This window comes from Sus scrofa, chromosome 14 (assembly GCF_054392235.1).
Source record: "Sus scrofa isolate SSC_HxYL_T2T_F1_AM1 chromosome 14, Sscrofa_HxYL_maternal_Yorkshire_Landrace_v2.0, whole genome shotgun sequence".
Lineage (NCBI taxonomy): Eukaryota > Metazoa > Chordata > Mammalia > Artiodactyla > Suidae > Sus > Sus scrofa.
In genome coordinates, this window is record NC_139396.1 from 125,217,727 (window position 1) to 125,236,774 (window position 19,048).

Sequence of the window (19,048 nt, forward strand, 5' to 3'; positions counted from 1 at the left end):
GTCTCTTTGCTTGTTCCCAACTGTATTCCCAACAACTAGACCAGTAACTGACACGTAGCAAGGATGCAATAATATATATATGAGGTAGGAGTTCCCATTGTGGATCAACAGATTAAGGACCAGATGTTGTCTCTGTGAGGATGAAGGTTCAATCCCTGGCTTCTCTCAGTGTGTTAAGGATCTGGCATTGCTGCAAGCTGCAGCATAGGTTGCAGATGCACTTGGATCTGTTGTTACTGTTGTTGTGGCATAGGCCACAGCTGCATCTCAGATTCAGCCCCTGACCTGGAAACTTCCATATGCTGCAGGTGTGGCTGTAAAAAGAAAAAAAAATAATAAAGAAAAATGAAAGAAAAAAAATGAGGTAAATGAACATGTAAGTTCTACAATATTGTCAAGCATCCTTCACACAGATATTCACTGTCAAATGTTGAATTATACAATCAAGCTATTGACCCCAGAGGCAAGAGAAGCCTTCTATTTTTTTTTTTTTGGTCTTTTTGTCTTTTTAGGGCCATACCCACAGCATATGGAGGTTCCCAGGCTAGGGGTCCAATCGAAGCTGTAACCACCAGACTATGCCAGAGTCACAGCAACTAAGATCTGAGCCACATCTGTGACCTACACCACAGCTCATGGCAACTTGGATCCTTAACCCACTGAGCAAGGCCAGGGATGGAACCGATGTCCAAATGGATGCTAGTCAGGTTCGCTAACCTCTGAGCCACGACGGGAACTCCCAAGAGAAGCCTTCTTTTATTTGTCTTCAATATATCTCTATATCTCTGTCTATATCCATATTTACATCTAAATCTTCCAGGAAAGACTTTCTATTCTCTGAGTCTGATACCGACCTCTTTGACCAGTGACCATGGATGGTGGTAGGGTACCATATCTGGACAGTTTTGGCTCCCATGACCTCCATGGCTAAGACAATGTGATGGGCACTATTAGCACAAACACATGGATGGGTAACTGCAAAAAGAAAGGATCTCCCAAGGAGGAGGGAATGCTGTTAACAGAAAATGTGAAGAAGGACCCTGGGTAAATAAAAACGATTGAGATTCACTACATTATTCTGTGCCAGAGGTCTATGCCCTGTTAAAAATTACTGGAGCCTTAATTGAATCCTGCAAATGAGGGTCCACCAATTCATTAAAAAAAAAATCTATTCCAATGACTTGTGATACCTACAAAGGTCTAGTATTTCTCAAAAAACAGACATTTTAACATAATTACTGAGGTCTATTTGACATACAACAAATTACACATGGTTAAAATGTACAATTTGGGAGTTCCCATCATAGCTCAATGGAAATGAATCTGACTAATATCCAAGAGATGCAGGTTCCATCTCTGGCCTCGCTCAGTGGGTTAAGGATCTGGTGTTGCCATGAGCTGTGGTGTAGGTCGCAGACACAGCTGAGATCCTGTGTTGCTGTGGCTGTGATGTAGGCTGGCAGCTGTAGCTCTGATTCTACCCCTAGTCTGGGAACCTCCATATGCCATGGGTGTGGTCCTAAAAAAATAAAGGCAAAAAAAAAAAATCTAAGGATTTTGCAAATCAGGGGTTGGCAAATTATGACCCATCAGCCAAATCCAGCCACACCCATTTGTTTAAATATTGTCTATCGCTATTTTAATGCTACAATGGCAGAGTTAAGTTGTGACGAAGATGATATGTTACCCAAAGCCAAAATTATTTATCACCTGGCCCTTGACAAAAAAAAATTTGCTGACCTTGGATCCAGACCAGTGGTTTTCCCAACTTTGCTCTTTAAAGCTGGATTCTGTAAAGGTGCACCAAGGTTTCCGTTGGAGAGTGAAGAGAGGGTGGTAGCACCCAGCATTACCACGCTACAACCTCCACTTTTATACAGCAACTCTCTTCCTATCTGTTAGGTTGCCTTTTAAAGTTTCTTCAGAAGACAAGATCTTAGAAAGCTTAAATCTATTCCTCCTTTTTAAAAAATAATGTATAATTCTGTTTTACTTTATTTCCCTTTAACAGTGGTGTATTATATACAGCCTTCTGAGAATAACTTTTTTTTGGCCACATCCACAGCATGTGCAAGTTCCTATGCCACAGATCAAATGTCTGCCATAGCAGTGACCCTAGCCAATGTAGTAACAATGCTGGATCCTGAACCCACTTTGCCACAAGAGAACTCCTATATCTATTCTTTTATTTCAAATTTTTTTTTCAGCTGTGAAAATGAAAACTGGAATGTAAATTTCTTATTCAGTGTAACATAGCTCTTTATAACCCAAATATTCCCAAGTCTAAGAGTTCTTTACACAATCCTGAATTAAAATCAATTGGGAAAGAGGGTCTCCTGAAGGAATTGTAACCTAAAAAAAAAAAAAAAAAAAAGAGTAAAGGGGGCAGTACCCAAACTATGACTAACTAGAGAAAGTCTGTTTTGGACTAGAATTCCCAGGAGCACATCATCCATCCCCTGGTAGTCCTGCCCCTAATTTATGGGACTCTTATGGAGCTGCCCCATTCAGGAAAAGAGCTGATGTTTATTTGGCCCCATGTGCTGGGTGACAGGTAGCAGTCATGAATCTGAAAGAGTTGAGAGACCCAGAAATGGAGATCAAAGAATAATAGAAACTAGAAGAGGAAAGCAAATATAGACATAATGAAAGGATTAGCTGGGCACACAGAGAAGGGCCTGTGTCAGGAGAAATTTACTGTCAAAACAGGCCTGGATGGAAACATGTGGATTCTCCCCAGACAGACTGGAAAACAAAACAAAACAAAACAAAATCCTTGGTGCCACTTTAAATGCTACTTTCACTTAGAGGGAAGCTGAGTGAAATACGGGAGAAAAGCAAGGAAAGACCACCAGGGTAGCTCTTAGTCTCTCCTCAGCTCTGACTCTAAACATACAAACTCTACCTGACAAAACAAAATATCTGTTAAAACCCACCCTCCTTAAAAAGCAGCTTAGTATGTATTTACTCTTTCTCAAGCATGAACTCCGGGGTCTCAAATTCCCTACTCTAAGTGGCTTATAGTTATGGACTGAATGTTTGTGTGCCCCCAAATGCATATGTTCAAGCCATACCCCCCAATGTGATGGTATTAAGAAGGGGGGGCCTTCCAGAGATAATTAGGTTTAGATGGGGCATAAGGGTGAAGGCCCGATGGTGGATTAGTGCCCTTATGAGAAGGAGAGACACCAGAGTTTCCTTTCTCCACTGTGTGAAGATACAGGGAAGAGATGGCCATGTACAAGCCAGAAGGGCCCTCACCAAAAACCAAATCTGTCAGCACCTTGACCTTGGACTCCTCAGCCTCCAGGACTATGAGGAACGTCTATTCTTTAAGTCGCCTGGTCTGTGGTATTTTGTTACAGCAGCTTGAGATGACCAAGAGAGATATCAAAACATTACTTTCAAATCCCCCATTACATTAGCTCTCCTTATTTACTAGCAACCCAGGCTTCATTTGAGCAATTTCTTGTATCTTTTAGTCACTGTGAAATATCTAATCAGTTTTGCTTCCCTCTTTGAACTGCTGTTGAAAAGTGTAGAGACAAATTCAGGTCCCTCCCATAGCAAGCGTATGGGGACCCATTCATATGCATTCTTGTGATAACTTCATTCCTGGTTTCATTTTATGTCCCTGATTGTTTTCCTTCTTTGTTAAGGTAAGGGTGTGTGTCCATGTATGGGCAGCATGGTTGCAGCAATAGCAACCAGCAAAGGGAAGGGGAATCTCTTGGGGGTTCACTTTTAAAGTTCAAAATTTCCTCTGTACCTGGAAATTCTTCCATTATTTACCATTAGAAAATTTGAGTTTGGTCACACCACTGCTGACTACAATGAGATCTTCATCTCACAAGACTCAGTTAACAGAAGAGGAATTTATATTGGAAATCAAGATTGGAAATTAGGGTTTACATGCATGATACATTACCATATTAGGATAACAGAAGTGTGAAAATTGTATAGGGATCTACAGAACACTATTGACAAATTAAGCCTTACAGTATCAGATCTGAGTTTTGTTTGTTCTTGATGAGAGATCATTTAGAAAGTTTATGTGTATAGAAAGACCACATGAAGAAGGAACTGGAACCAGGTCTTTAGCCAAAAAATAAAAGGCTAAGAATTTTGAAAAGCTATCCCCTCCATGAAAATGGCACTTAAAAAAAAAACCCTCCAACTAGCCTTGGAAAGTGCCAATAGATGCTGAAGGTAACCAGGGCTCTGGGTGGAAAAAATGTACATCATGAGACATCAAAGCCCATACCGTGTAAGGATATAAGATCCAAAATTTAGCTACCCTTAGATTGCAGAAACTGAAGTGAAAAACTAACACTAAAATTGGTGGAACTACTAGGACAGAAGAAGAAGCAAATTCAAAATAATTTCTTAGGAATAGTTCTACAATTCAGGGAACACAGGAATCACAGCCTCAGAAAAAGAAAAAAAAAAAAAAAACAAAACAGCAGACTAAGATAACCTCACAATATACAAGGAAGCCATCTACCATGAGGTGGAACTGGCAGAAGCAGCATTTTCAAGGTCTGAAGAAAGTAGTGCCAAATAGAAGACTAAGATAGATATATGTTTAAAATAATTAAAGACTATATAATGAAAGAACATGATAGGATGTGAAAAGAACAAGCAGAGAGAGAATAAATAGAACTTTCAGAAATGAAAACCTATTTATAAGATTAGGCACTGAATAGAGAATTAGTGACATAGTAGATAGATGTTAGCCAATTATATGCAATGCAGCACGGAGGGATAATGAGGTGAAAGTTATGAAACAGAAGTAGAAATATGGAGGACAAGTAAGAAGGTTAATCCTACACATCCCTAATATATCAAAAACAAAGTGAACTATATTACACAGCCATAAAAAAGAATGAAATAATGCCATTTGCAGCAACATAGTGAAGTAAGTCAGAGAAAGATTTAAATATCATATGATATCACATACGTGGAAGTTAAAAAATGATACAAAGGAATTTATCTACAAAATAGAAACAGACTCACATATTTTGAAAACAAATTTATGGTTACCAAAGGGGAGAGGTAAGGGAGGGATAAATTAGGAGGTTGGGATTAACACATACGCACCAGAAAATATAAAATAGATAATCAACAAGGATCTACTGCATAGCACAGGGAACTCCACTCAATATTCTATAACAACATATATGGGAAAAGACTCTGAAAAAGAATGGATATATGTATGTACATTACTGAATCGCTTTGCTGTACACCTGAAACTAATACAATATTGTAAATCAACAATATGCCAATAAAAAAAATTAAAGTGAAACAAAATTAAGGAGACTAAGAGGACCAAGAGGAATGATGGAAATACTAGAGGAATTTGAAAAAGATCAAGTCTGAGAATTTTTCAGAATCAAAGAATGGCCTAAGTCCTCAGAATTATGAGATACATTGTGCCCCAAACAAGAATAAACAAAACAAAAGCCCATACCTAGACACACAGTAGTAAAACTAAAAATAGGAAGAAATGTTAATTGGGAACATTTTTCTGGCTTGTCAGTTTTTCATCTTCCCACATTTCAGGTGTTACTGCTTTTAGAGTTAAAATTATACTTATTGCTTGCTCTCTGAAATTGAGAAGTTAAGATCAAAACCAGCTGTTAACATAAAAAGACTTGGAAGGCCCCTAAACTGCATTGCCTTCTCTGTCAGGGAATCCTCCTCAGGACCAAGCTTGTCACCGTATTGGCATCTCCCCTTCTCACCTTGCATTGCCCTCTGTCACTGATTTGAGCCACTTGCCTTCCCTCTCTTAGCTCGCCTCTGAGAAACCCCACAATTTTCTTAATTTACTTTGCAGAGAGATTCAGCCTTCTCACTCTCTGTATCTCTCTCCATTTCTTTCTCGTCTCCTCTCACCTTTCAGACCAAGCCCACTCCCAAAGGGGCTCTCGATATATTTCCCTACATAAAACATCTACCCTGACACAAATGATATCACTACTCAGGCAGCAGACGTTGCTGCTGGGTGTTTTTTTTTTTTTTTTTTTTGGTAATAAATAGCAAATTTTTCCCCCGGCAACAATGATTTTTCTTCTTAATGATCAAGTTCTATAGGCAATAGCTATTGCTGGCTATTAATTCATCTTTGATGCCTAACTTTCCATGCTGGGCCAGGCTTAGAGTGTGACCCAAGAATGCAATAAGGATTCTCATCCATATGTTGCTTTAAAACAAAAACAAAAAAAAAGGCAAAAGTGTAAAGGATTTGTTATTTTTCAGGCCATATGAAAATGGCTAAGCCAAAGCAGCTATATCAAAACAATTTCATCAAAATGTCACGTACATGCACACACATCTTACTAATATTTCTATCTTACACATGAGTAAATGGAAGCCTTGAGCATTCATTCAATTTACCGCTCCAAGCTCACATAGCTGGTAAATGGTCGAAGTGGGCCTTCAACCCACATCTTCTGATTTAAAATACCACTCTTAGTGATACATTGCAGCCGCTGTACAGTTTCCTTCTCAACTTAATAAGTTTCATTTTAGCCTAAGGAAAAAATTGAAGGTTATTGCAACTACATATACTTTATATTTCTTCCTAAGTGTCACAATTGAGTACAACTGAGAGTTCAAGTTCTTTTTACAATGAAAGTTCCCAGAGGGTAAACAGGGAAAGACCGAATGCAATTCTTCACACAGAGCTTTATTTTTATTTTCTTATAAATCAGCATGCAAAATGCCATAGCACTGTTGTGACTTTAATACTTATGGAAATCAGACTGGCTTCCTCCACTGCAAAGAAAGAGGGTACATGGATGGCCTGTATTCTTTCTCACATATGGTATATTATTCCCAGCTCTGTTGTCAGCCAATGGTTCCACCACACTGGGGCCAAAAAGTGTCTGTGTAAAAGGATGGCCCTAAAAGCTGCTGCTGCTGGACTCATCATCCTCCAAATCATTAGTCTACTATAGCGCCCTCTAGACTCTGGGCAAAGGGACAAAGGAATATCATCTTTTACACTTCATTTCAGCTGGGGGTCAGAAGTTGTATGGAGCCACCAAGTGGAGTCATTCATTTGTGTATTCATCCAACATATAATTGAACACCCTTTATGTGCCAACATTGTGCCAAGTACTGGGATATGCTAACAAGAGGCACAATTTCTATCCTCATGCAGCTCATAGATTAGGTTGGGGTAGGGGGGTAGGCATTAAGCAAATACCTTAATTACACAAGTAACTCAAATGTCACTGACCTCTGAGCTGACTCTATTTTGATCTCCTGGTAACCTGGATGAAAGACAAATCATCTCTCTTCTTTCAAATAAATAAATAGACAATCTCTTCTACACTAAAAGCATTAATGAAAAACATAGGTGTTGACCAAGATTCCATCTAGGACATAGAGAAAGGAGTTTGGTTTCCATTGTTACACACCTCAGTGAAATACTCCAAATTCTCTTGGAAAGTGTCTGATCGATCTCCATCTTTGAGTTTTCGCTATCCTTTGCTGAAGCAGTTCTGGACCTGGCTGTTTTGTACCTTCTTCTTCCTAGATTTCCCTCTAGAACTTTAGTTTTCCTATTCCCCTCACATCCCCATCATGGTGAGCAATTCAGTGCTGCTTCTGAGTCTGCCTCCAGCCTTGCTCACTGGCATCATCTCAGGGTCCAACAAAGAACATGCCTTCCACTGGCTGGAACCTACCTCCACAGAAGATAGCATGTGTGTTGGGGCAGGATGAATATAACATCAAAAACTGGTTGTGCTACACTTAAATAGGTAATAATGATAATTGTGGTCATTTGCTAAAGGAAGAAATACAGGTGCTCAGAGACTGAGTAAGAGGCCAGCCTGGTATGATGGCCAACAGCAGCTGTTCTGCAGCAAGCCCGAGATGTCAGGTCCTGGGCCCCCTGAGTCAGCCTGGGGCTAATGAAGTGCGACTGCAATTGCTGTCTGAATAATTCTCCGGGATAGAGCTTCTTCCTGAATGACTCGATTCACATAGGATTAGAAACTGTCTCTCTCCACTAGGAAGTGGAATAAAACAACTGACTCACATTTCACACTTTCATTTTTGCCAAGCGTTGATGATGATGTCTGTTACTCAGATGTGGGCTAGAGCTGAATCTGCTTTATATAACCAACAGATTTGGCTAGGAAGTTAAAATCCAGGTAGCAGGAAGCCAAAGGAGGCATACTGAGATAAGTTCCTGGGTCCTAGATTCCAATTAAGTCCTGGAATATGGTAATCCCTTGGTCTGGTGATCTGGATTCATCCTGGACAAGGCCTGAGGTGATCATGTTTGATTCCAAAGTTTCCTTCCGCCTAGCCTTATCCTCCCTGGATGTCTCCTGGAAGAAGTAAAAATCCCAGATATCCTAGACTCAGAGCATGGAGCTTGGGGCTTCAGGGACCAATAGTGGATACTACTTACAGACACTAAGGAAGTCAGTATTGAGAACATATGGTAGAGACTAAGCTTAGGGACTAAGCTAGGAGCAAAGCTGACCACCAAGGAGAGTCCTCAGAACTCTGGCACTGGACAGACAACAGGGCTACAGGACCATGCCCACAGGCTGTAGCATACTGGGAGGCAGGCAGGGGTTCTGACATAAGTTTACGTGCCTCCTAATTACTGATAGTGATTAAGGGAGTCAGCCAGGAGGACCCTGCTTTTCTTTTTCTCAACAGAATTTCCTGAACATTTATTTCCCCCTGTCATAACATATTGGAAACATAGTAGTTCTACAAACCATTTGCAAAAAAAAAAAAAAAAAAAGACTGGTCATTTATATGCACACAGTTACGCCATCATAGGTATAGCTCACCATGTTCTGGACTATGCCTACACACTCTATATTATCACAGTAAGTACTTGGTACTATACAGGGATGACAAGTTTCCTTCAGCTGTAGCATCATCACCACTCTGGAGTTCACACATTATCCTCACCCACATGGTTGCAAAATAAGATCTTATTGTTTTAAAAATTAGATTGCCAGTTGAAAGTGATCACTTTTGACCCTTTCCCTTGATACTCACAAAACGAAGAATTGACAAATTAAACTCTTTGTTGGATGGACTCTGTAAACTTACCACCAGCTGACATTTACTGTATTTGGCACACATTAATACATTTTCACAACAACCATGCAACACTAGCATCTTTATTATCCCTATTTAATAGAGAAGCAAACTTAACGTCGAAAAGGTTAAATAACTTAGAGTCATTCAAAAGACAAATTATTGAAAGTCATTCCATAAACAGAGTCATTCCATAAACTAAGACTCAAACCAGAGTCTGTTTGGTGCCAAGCCCATATGCATAACCTCTCTGCCCTTTCCTGGGAATGCATGTCAGGTAACTTTATGGATGTTTTCTGAGGTCCCTTGGGTCCACAGTATGCTCAGAGTATCACAATTCTTCCCATCATTGAGTAGCTCTTCATCAGTCTAATTTTATCTCTTCCCTGACTCTTCTGTCTTTGAGCAAGTCAAGCCAGTTTACCAAAGAGTGGGTTCAGATCTTAAATTTCTAATTTCCAGAAAATGGAAAACCACCAATCAGTTTAAATGATCCTTTAGAAAATTCAGTTCTGCCCAACCTGACCTTGTGTTAAAGGAAGTACAGTCCAGTTAACTTCCTGAGGCAGCATCACTAAGAGTTACTAAGACATCCCAATCACAAGTCTGATAACTCAGGTTTTCCACCAAAGTCACAAGTGCCCTCATGTGGAAAAAAGAGAAACATTTACCACCCAAGATACCCAACTGTGATGACTGCCTTTGTGATATTCTCTGGAACTTGAATAATCATATCTGTGCCACCAACCTCGAGATCTTCCATGATAATACCTATAGATCAGCTGAAATTCTTCAATTAAAGAATGGTTTGTTTTACTACCTACATTGTAAACTCTTTATATACACTCCAATAAGTTGTCTGTTCTCCTTTTCAAAATCACAAAATTAAACTGATAGTAACATTGTAGAAAGAGAGAGAAATGTTTTGGCAACATGAAATCCAAGAAAAACCTTTAAACATGATTTGAAAAAGATTTCATAATTGTATGCATATAAATCAGAGGGGCAGTGAATGACTTTGAATTGTAAATAATGGAGAAATGGTGACACAAAAGATCACTCCAAATAGGTTCAAATGTTGGATTAGATCATGGAAGTCAGGTTTCTCAATATTAGAAGAAGGGAGGGTTAAAAACTGGAAACAGGGAAGGCTAGAGTCAAACTACAGTTTATGCAGTTGAGGAGGTAATCTCCAAGTATTCCCCCACAAATTGCTTATTAATTACACTGGGGGACACAGTAACTGCTCAGAGGATTACTATCGTCAGTCATGGAACAAGCCTACCCTGTGTGCCTCCTGATGTAAGGCACAGAAAAGGACACGGTATCACACCTCTGGTGTCCCCACCAAAAAGGCATAACCTGAATCAAATCACGAGGAAACTTCGAAGTAAAAACTTAAAAAATCCTATAAGTTACATAGCCTGTACTCTTCACAATCATCAAACAGGTGAAAGAGAAGAGAAAATAAAGAAACTGCTTCAGGGTACAAGAAACTAAAGAGACATGACAACTAAATGCAGTGTATGCTCCTGGATTGGATCCTGGCTGGACCAGGGAAAATCATGACTGTGAAAAGAATTACTGGCACCACTGGAGCAATTTAAATATGAATGTTAGGTCACAGTATTATGTCACAGTTACAGTTTATGATCATTGTAGTGTGGTTATGTAAGATGGGGCCCCTGCTTTTAAGAAATACATACTAAAGAATTTATGGGTAGAGGTTCATAATATCTGCAAGATACTTTCATTAAAAAAATTTTTTTTTTTGCTTTTTTTTTTTTTTAGGGCTGCATCCGTGGCATGTGAAGGTTCTCAGGTTAGGGGTTAAATCAGAGCTATAGCCACCAGCCTAGGCCACAGCACCACAGGGTCCGAACAGCATCTGTGACCTTCACCAGAGCTCAAGGCAATGCCAGATCCTTAACCCACTGAGCGAGGCCAGGGATCAAACCCGTGACCTTATGGTTACTAGTCAGATTCGCTTTCCACTGAGCCACAATGGGAACGCTGAGATACTTTCAAAAGGTAAAAAAAAAAAAAATAGCAAATAATAAAACAAATGAGCAAAATATTAACAATTGGTGAATCTGGATAAAGGGAATACATGTTTCTTAAACATTCTTTTGACTTTTGTGAAAGTCTGGAATTGTATTAAATAAAAATATTTAAATATCATGTTATATTTAGACAATGCCATAAATCTTTTTAAAATGTAAACAGTGTATTACTTTCCTATTGCTGCTGTAACAAATTACTACAAATTTAGTGACTTAATAACTTACCATATTACATGACTTTACCAGCTTTTAAAGCCTCCTGCATTTCTTGGCTCATAGCCTCTTTTTTTTTTTTTTTTTTTTGGTCTTTTTGTCTTTTTTAAGGCCGAACCCATGGCATATGGAGGTTCCCAGGCTAGGGGTCTAATTGGAGCTGGAGCCACCAGCCTAAACCAGAGCCACAGCACCGCCAGATCCGAGCCGCGTCTGCAACCTACACCACAGCTCATGGCAACGCCGGATCCTAGTCGGATTTGTTAACCACTGAGCCATGACGGGAACTCCATAGCCTCTTCCTTAATCACTCCAACCTCTGTATCCGTCATCATGTATCCTTTCCTGACACTGACCATCCTGACTTCTACAAGGACCTTTTGTGATGACATTGGAACCCCTACCCAGATAGCTCAGGATAATCTCCCCATCTCCTATCCTTAATGTAATCACACCTGCAAAGTCCCTTTTGTCACATGCCCCAGGGGTTAGGTTGTGAACATATTTGGGGAGCCATTATCCTATTTACTATAGAGTAATTCAAATTTTAATATAAAGAAATAATTCTATCCCCCACCCAAATAAATATTAAACATTATTCAAAGATTTTTAGTTTGGGAGTTCCTTTTATGGATCAGTAGTTAACAAACCAGACTCATATCCATGAGGTTGCAGGTTTAATCCCTGGCTTCGCTCAGTGGGTTAAGGATCCGGAGTCGCCGTGAGTTGTGGTGTAGGTCACAGACGTGGCTCAGATCTGACATTGCTGTGGCTGTGACGTAGGAGAGCAGCTGTAGCTCTGATTTGACCCCTAGCCTGGGAATCTCCATATACCCCTTGTGTGGCTCTAAAACGCACACACACACAAAAAAAATTTAGTTTGAAGGGGTCCCCTGAGGCCTAGGAAAGTAGGATGCTTTGACAAGGCGCCAAAGGTACTATAATATTCTAGGTCTTAAGTTGGGAAACATATATAAGGGTATCTATTTTATTATTCTTATTTAAATTGTATTTGTATGTTCGTCTGTTATGTGATTTAGTTTATAATTTTTAAAAAACACAGAATTCCATATGATAGAATATTCTATGCTGATAAGGCTTACCTTTCTTAAGGCCTAGGGTATTTCAAAAACTCTTCTACTTAAATGCTCTTAAAAATTTTTTTAAATAATTTATCTTCTCATTAATGTTAATTACATGGAAACATGATCATAGTTGCAGATCTAGAAACTAATGTCTTCAACTTGTTTATGACAGAGTAATCATTGCTTTGTCAATCCATCAAACCAAACAAATAGAAGGTTATTACCATTAAAAATTATGCTGGAGCAGATGAGTTGTTATTAGGGGTTATACAAGGGAGAGAGAGGGCAAAATGAAGTGACACCATGAGACAGTGTTTTGGGGAGATGGACTGTTCTGCATCCTGATCATAGTAGTGACTATAGGAATCCATATATGGGTTAACATTCGTTGGACCCTACACCAACATTAAGAAATCTTTACTCTGTGATAATAAAAAAAAGTAAAAGTTTATGATAATGTACAGAATAACTTTTAAAATTATTCTAAACTATTTTGACTCAACAGTTTTAAATATAGGAATTTAGCCCATGAAACATTCATACACAAACACACACAAACACTCAGATGTTCCCCCAAATAGTAAGAGTATGTTCACTGAAGCAATAGCGAGAACCTGGACCTTACCCAAGTGTGTATCATCAGAGGACAAGTTAAATTATAATGTTTGCATACTATGTAAGTCATTAAAATAGACTTTAAGTAAACTGACTTGTAGTACAATGCTGTCTCAGAATTGGCTGAGATTGAGGTGATAAATAATTCACGTTCTAAAGGGAGCCTAAAGCAGTTGGGGGTGTCTCTTCAGGGCAGGTAAGAAACAGCTGGATTGGCTCAACTACCCAGCTGCCAGTATATGATCCCCTCTAATCTACCCATGTATATGCAGACCACTTTGGGAGACAAAGTTCAAGAAAAATTTTTAGCCTTGAGATGTCAGCCTAGTGGGGAGTGCTGAGGTTTCCCTTTCTTCCCTTTTGAAAGGAAATGTCCCTCAAAAGAATTAAGTAAGAGAAAACACTCAGAGATTGGAAGTGCAGGCAAGAAGGCAGGGGAGGTCCTCACATTGTATTCCCCGCTTATTCAGTGCAACTGCACATGTGTCCTCTATGTCAGCTTGATCAGGGAATAGAAGGAGGAAGAAAGCTGGAGGACATAGGCATGGAGCAGTCTGCCTGTCCATGCTTGGGTGTGACAAGGCTATGTGGGCTTCTTGAGATTGAAATGATCTTGGAGGTAGCCAGGCTCCAGACACCCTGATGGGTATCCTTATCCACGTGGCTTGGTCACCTGGAGAAAGACCGCTGGGAACAAGAGACTGTAGAATGAACTGAGTGGGTGCTGAGAGGGGACTGGAAAAAGTTGAGCTCTAGCACGTTTGCCAGGCCAAAGAGCTGCATCCTGAGGAGAATTTTCAGTGTGTTCCCTGAAGAAGCCATGCATATGTCCCATGAACATATACCCCATGAAAGGGAGCCTTTAGAGTACAATAAGCATTGTCAGAACAGCCCAACAACGGCCACTGCATTCTTTTGCATGGGCTGCCATATCAAAATACCATAGATGGAGTGGCTTGAACAACAGAAATTTATTTTCTCACAGTTTGGGAGGCTGAAGGTCTAAGACCAAGGGGCTATAGGGTTATTTCCTTGCAGGCTGCTCTCCTTGGTTTTCCATGGTTGTCCCTCTGCTCATGGCAGCCGCTGGTGTCTTTTTGTGTGTCCAGGTTTCCTCTTCTTTTTTTTTTTTTTTTTTTTTTTGTCTTTTTGCCTTTTCTAAGGCCACTCCTGCAGCATATGGAGGTTCCCAGGCTAGGGGTCGAATCGGAGCTGTAGCCATTGGCCTACACCAGAGCCACAGCAACGCAGGGTCCAAGGCACATCTGCGACCTACACACAGCTAATGGCAACACCGGATCCTTAACCCACTGAGCAAGGCCAGGGTTCGAACCTGCAACCTCATGGTTCCTAGTCGGATTCATTAACCACTGAGCCACAATGGGAACTCCAAGATTCCCGCTTCTTCTAAGGACACTAGCCCGGTTGGGTGAGGGCCATCTTAATGGCCTCATTTAACTTAATCACCTCTTTTCAAAGGCCTATTTCTAAATATAGTCACATTTAGATGTATTGGAGGTTAGGGCTTCAAAATATGAATTTTGAGGGTTCTCAATTCAATGTCAAAAATAGGAGACACTTGTCTCTCTTATGCCACCTTCACACTCCAACCAAAGAAGAGAGAGGGCAGAAAAGGTGAAAAGGTAACCCACATCTTTCTCCTTTCCAAACCCCTTGACTGAAGTCTACTCTTCACTGGCAGGTTTGAGGAAGAGAAGGAATATTAAATTGGATATGAGATTTAGGTTGAAACTACTCTAACAGGACAGGTCATTTTAATAATAAAAAGTGCCCAGAAAGTTCTGAGATCTGCCAAGACTAAAGGTCAAAAAGGGATATTTCCATGGAATATGATTGAAAGAAGTGATTGAGGAGAAAACTAAAAATTTCTTAGTTCTGTTCCATTGAGTATGGACTATTTAGTAAACTGATCATAATCTATCTTGACATGGAAAGATGTCCACAACACAATATCTAGTTGACTGATTAACTAGAGAACAATATGCACATTATAATCCAATTTGGATTAAAACAAGTGACAGATGCCTATTGTTTTTGGCTGCCTGGCATCCATTCCTCTGCTTTTTCTAGTAACAGATACTTTTTTCCAGCAATGGGCTGACCATGTGACCGCAGCTGAGCTTTTCATAATAATTCACACTCCTGGCTAGTGTGATGAATCCACAGAGTAAACCAATCAGAAATATTCTCTGGGATTGTTCAAGTCGGAAGAATGATGCTCCTTTCATCTCTGGTCACAAAGTTGTAAGGCTCAGAGCTGGGAGCTGCTGGTGGTCATATCTCCTAACACACAGAGAGCTCAATATGGAAGGATGAAGCCCATTTGCAGAGAGAGAGAGAGAGAAACGAGAGACAAAATGAGTGATTCCCAATGCTCTAGTCCTGGTTTCAGCCAGCTCTAAGGGGTCAATTCTACTCTTGTCTTTCCAAAATGTGGGGGTATCTGAACTAACTAAGTTTTTCTTTTTGCCTAAGCCAATTTGTCTTTGTTCCTATTCCTTGGATCCAAAGAATCTCAATAAAAATACATGTGGTACAATTGTATTTCATGGAAAACACCTGAAAAGATACATACAAAATTATTAACAGATATTAATTCTGATAAATGACATACCGCCCATATTTTTGGCTGTGCCTGGAACATGCAGATATTCCCAAGCCAGGGAATGAACCAGAGCCATGGCTACAACTAGAGCCACAGCAGTGACAACACCAGATCCTTAACCCACTGAGCCATGAGAAAACTACAAGTGACATACTCTTTTGTATGCTTTCTTGTGACTAGTTTAATTTCTTTATATCTACTATTTGTTACTTCTGCAATAAAACACATTTAGGAAAAGAGGAACACAAAATAGTATAGCACTGATGATAGTGAAGAAATGTATGAATACTGTACATTGAACAAGATTGGGAAATAAATTTAGAATAATGGACATTTAGCTTAACATTCTCTATGCCCCTTTTCTAAGTAAAATTTCTTAAATTCTTAAGACAATTTAAAAAAAATGAACAGTTATTGCTGCAAATGGCATTATTTTGTTCTTTTTTATGGCTGAGTAGTATTCCATTGTGTGTATACACCACATCTTCCTAATCCAATCATCTGTCAATCGACATTTTGGTTGTTTCCATGTCTTGGCTATTGTGAATAACGCTACAATGAACATACGGATGCATGTGCCTTTTTCAAGGGAAGTTTTGTCCTGATATATGCCCAAGAGTGGGATTGCAGGTCATATGGTAATTCTACATATAGTTTGCTAAGGTACCTCTATACTGTTCTCCATAGTGGTTGTACAAGCTTACATTCCCATCAACAGTGCAGGAGGGTTCCCTTTTCTCCACACCCACTCCAGCACTTGTTATTTGTGGACTTGTGAGGTGGTATCTCATGGTAGTTTTGATTTGCATTTCTCTAATAATCAGTGATGGAACTAGAGAATCTCACACTGACTGAAGTAAGTCAGAAAGTGAAAGACAAATACCATACGATATCACTTATGTTGGAATCTATGTCACAAATGAACCTTTACACAGAAAAGAAAATCATGGACTTGGAGAATAGACTTGTGGTTGCCAAGGGGGAGGGGGAGGGAGTGGGATGGACTGGGAGTTTGGGGTTAATAGATGCACATTATTGCCTTTGGAATGGATTAGCAATGAGATCCGCTATGTAGCACTGGGAACTACATCTAGTCACTTATGATGGAGCCTGATAATTTGAGAAAAAAGAATGTATACATATGTTTAACTAGGTCACCATGCTGTACAATAGGAAAAAAAAAATAATGTATCAGGGAAATTTAAAAAAATAATAAAATTAAAAAAAAATAAACACAGAAAAAATACAAATTTTTCTTTGTTTGAGTTGAGGTATAATAAACATTATATAAATTTCAGGTATACGGCATGAAAATTGGAATTTCTATACTTTGTGAAATGACCACCAAAATAAGTATAATTAAAATTTTTTTATTCTTTTTATTTTTTAGGCCTTCACTCACAGCACATGTTAGTGTGGCCTATGCCATAGCCACAGCAATGCAGGATCTAAGCTACCTATACCACAGGCTCACAGCAATGCTGGATCCCCGACCCACTGAATAAGGCCAGGGATCGAAACTGCATCCTCATGGATACTAGTTGGATTTGTTTCCACTCTGCCACAACAGGAACTCCAGCCTAATTAATATTTATCACCACACACAGTTATAATATTTTTTTCTTGTGATGAAGATTTTGAGATCTATGCTCCTAGTAACTTTTAAATATGTAACACAGTATTAAATATAGTCACCATGCTGTACATTGCATCCCCAGGACTTATTTATTTTATAGCTGGAAGTTTGTACCTTTTGACCTCCTTCACCCATTTTACCTACCACTGCCACCCCACCCCAACCACCAATCTGTTCTCTGTATTTATGAGCTTGGTTTTTAGTTTGTTTGTTTAGATTCCATATGTAAGTGAGAGCATACAGTATGTGTCTTTCTCTGTCTGGCTTATTTCATTTAGAATAACAACCTCAAAGTCCCTCCATGCTCTTGCAAAATGGTAAGATCTCATTTTTTTTTATAATAGCATTTCATTATATACATACATGCATTACATATATATACACACAATATCTTCATCTACTTTTCTATTGATGGACATTTACTCATTCTATGTCTTGGCTATTGTAAATAATGCTGCAGTGAATATGGGAGTGCAGATTATTTTTAGTGTTTTGTTTTCTTTGGTTGAATACTCAAGAGTGGATTTACTGGAACATGGGATAGTTCTATTCTTAATTTTTTTGAGGACCCTCCATACTGTTTTCCACAGTGGTTGTATGGAAAACAACAATGTACAAGGGTTTCCTTTCCTCCACACCCTTGCCAAAACTCGTTATGTCTTATCTTTCTTATAACTGCCATTCTAACAGGTATCAAATGATATCTCATTGTGGTTTTTAAAAGGTAAGCCATAGCCCTACAAAGAGGAAGTGACCACTTATTCTAAGATGTCTGAATAAGTCATATAGACAGAGAACTACACGTTACTGGACAACCATGTGATACCTGTGGGCTAGACCTAATGCAATGGATGCCAATGTGGAAAGGAAAAAGAAAGGGAAAGTAAAAGGGAAAGAGAGAGGGGAAAGGAAGAGAAAAAAAGAAAAAAACCACGGAAACTTTAGGATCTGCCCTGGAGGCTACTCTCAAGCCCTTTCTAAGTGGAGATTCCATCTCACTCATCTGCTTTTCAATGCAACACTTTATATATCACTTAATACATTGTTGGTCCTTGTCTTAGGCTGTGACAATGATAAATTGTCATAAAACTTAGCAGCTTAAAAAAGAGCACTTACTATCTCAGAGTTTCTGTGGGGCAGGAGAGTTCTGGGCATGGCTTAACTGAGTGCATCTGACCAGGCGGGACACAGAGGGCTGCAACTGAGGTATTGCCGAGGGCCACAGTCAGCTCAAGGATCAACTGGGGAAAAAGCCTTTTCCAAGCTTGGTCACTTAGTGGCAGACTAGCCTCAGTGTCTTGCTGGCTATTTGCTGGAGACATTAATTCCTTGCTACCTGAGCTACTCCATAACACGGCAGTTCTGTTTTCTCTAGAGAGAAAGAGAAACAGAGACAGAGGCAAGGTGGAAGTCGCAGTGAACCGAAGAGATGGGGTACCTTTGCCATCTAGTTTATAGAGATCGGGTATACTGCTAAACATCCTAAAATGCACAGGGAAGCCTCCACAACAAAGTATTATTTGGCCAAAATGTTAAAAATTCTGAGGTTGAGAAACGCTGACTGTAAATCTTCACACAACCCTATCGGGTAAGAGCTATCTCTCCATTTTATTGCTGAGGAAACCGAGGCTTAGAGAAGTTTGATGATTTTCTCCAAGCCACATAGCAAGCAAGTGGGGAGGCTGGATTTGAATGCAGGCTGGTCTCACTCCCACAGGAGCAGAGAGAG

The 19,048-nt window shown here is 39.6% G+C and overlaps 1 long non-coding RNA gene across 2 annotated transcripts in view; it reads right to left on the minus strand.

Annotated features, from left to right (window-relative positions):
• Positions 1 to 19,048, minus strand: part of LOC146396979 (uncharacterized) — a 166,881-nt gene that overhangs the window by 96,415 nt on the left and 51,418 nt on the right. Inside the window, exon 3 of one of the 2 annotated variants that reach the window (XR_014826611.1) lies at positions 6,671 to 8,348. The exons of the other annotated variant lie outside the window; for it this stretch is intronic. This is a non-coding gene — a long non-coding RNA (uncharacterized LOC146396979). Of the gene's footprint in view, positions 1 to 6,670; positions 8,349 to 19,048 lie in introns of those variants that run through there. 2 annotated transcript variants of the gene reach the window in all.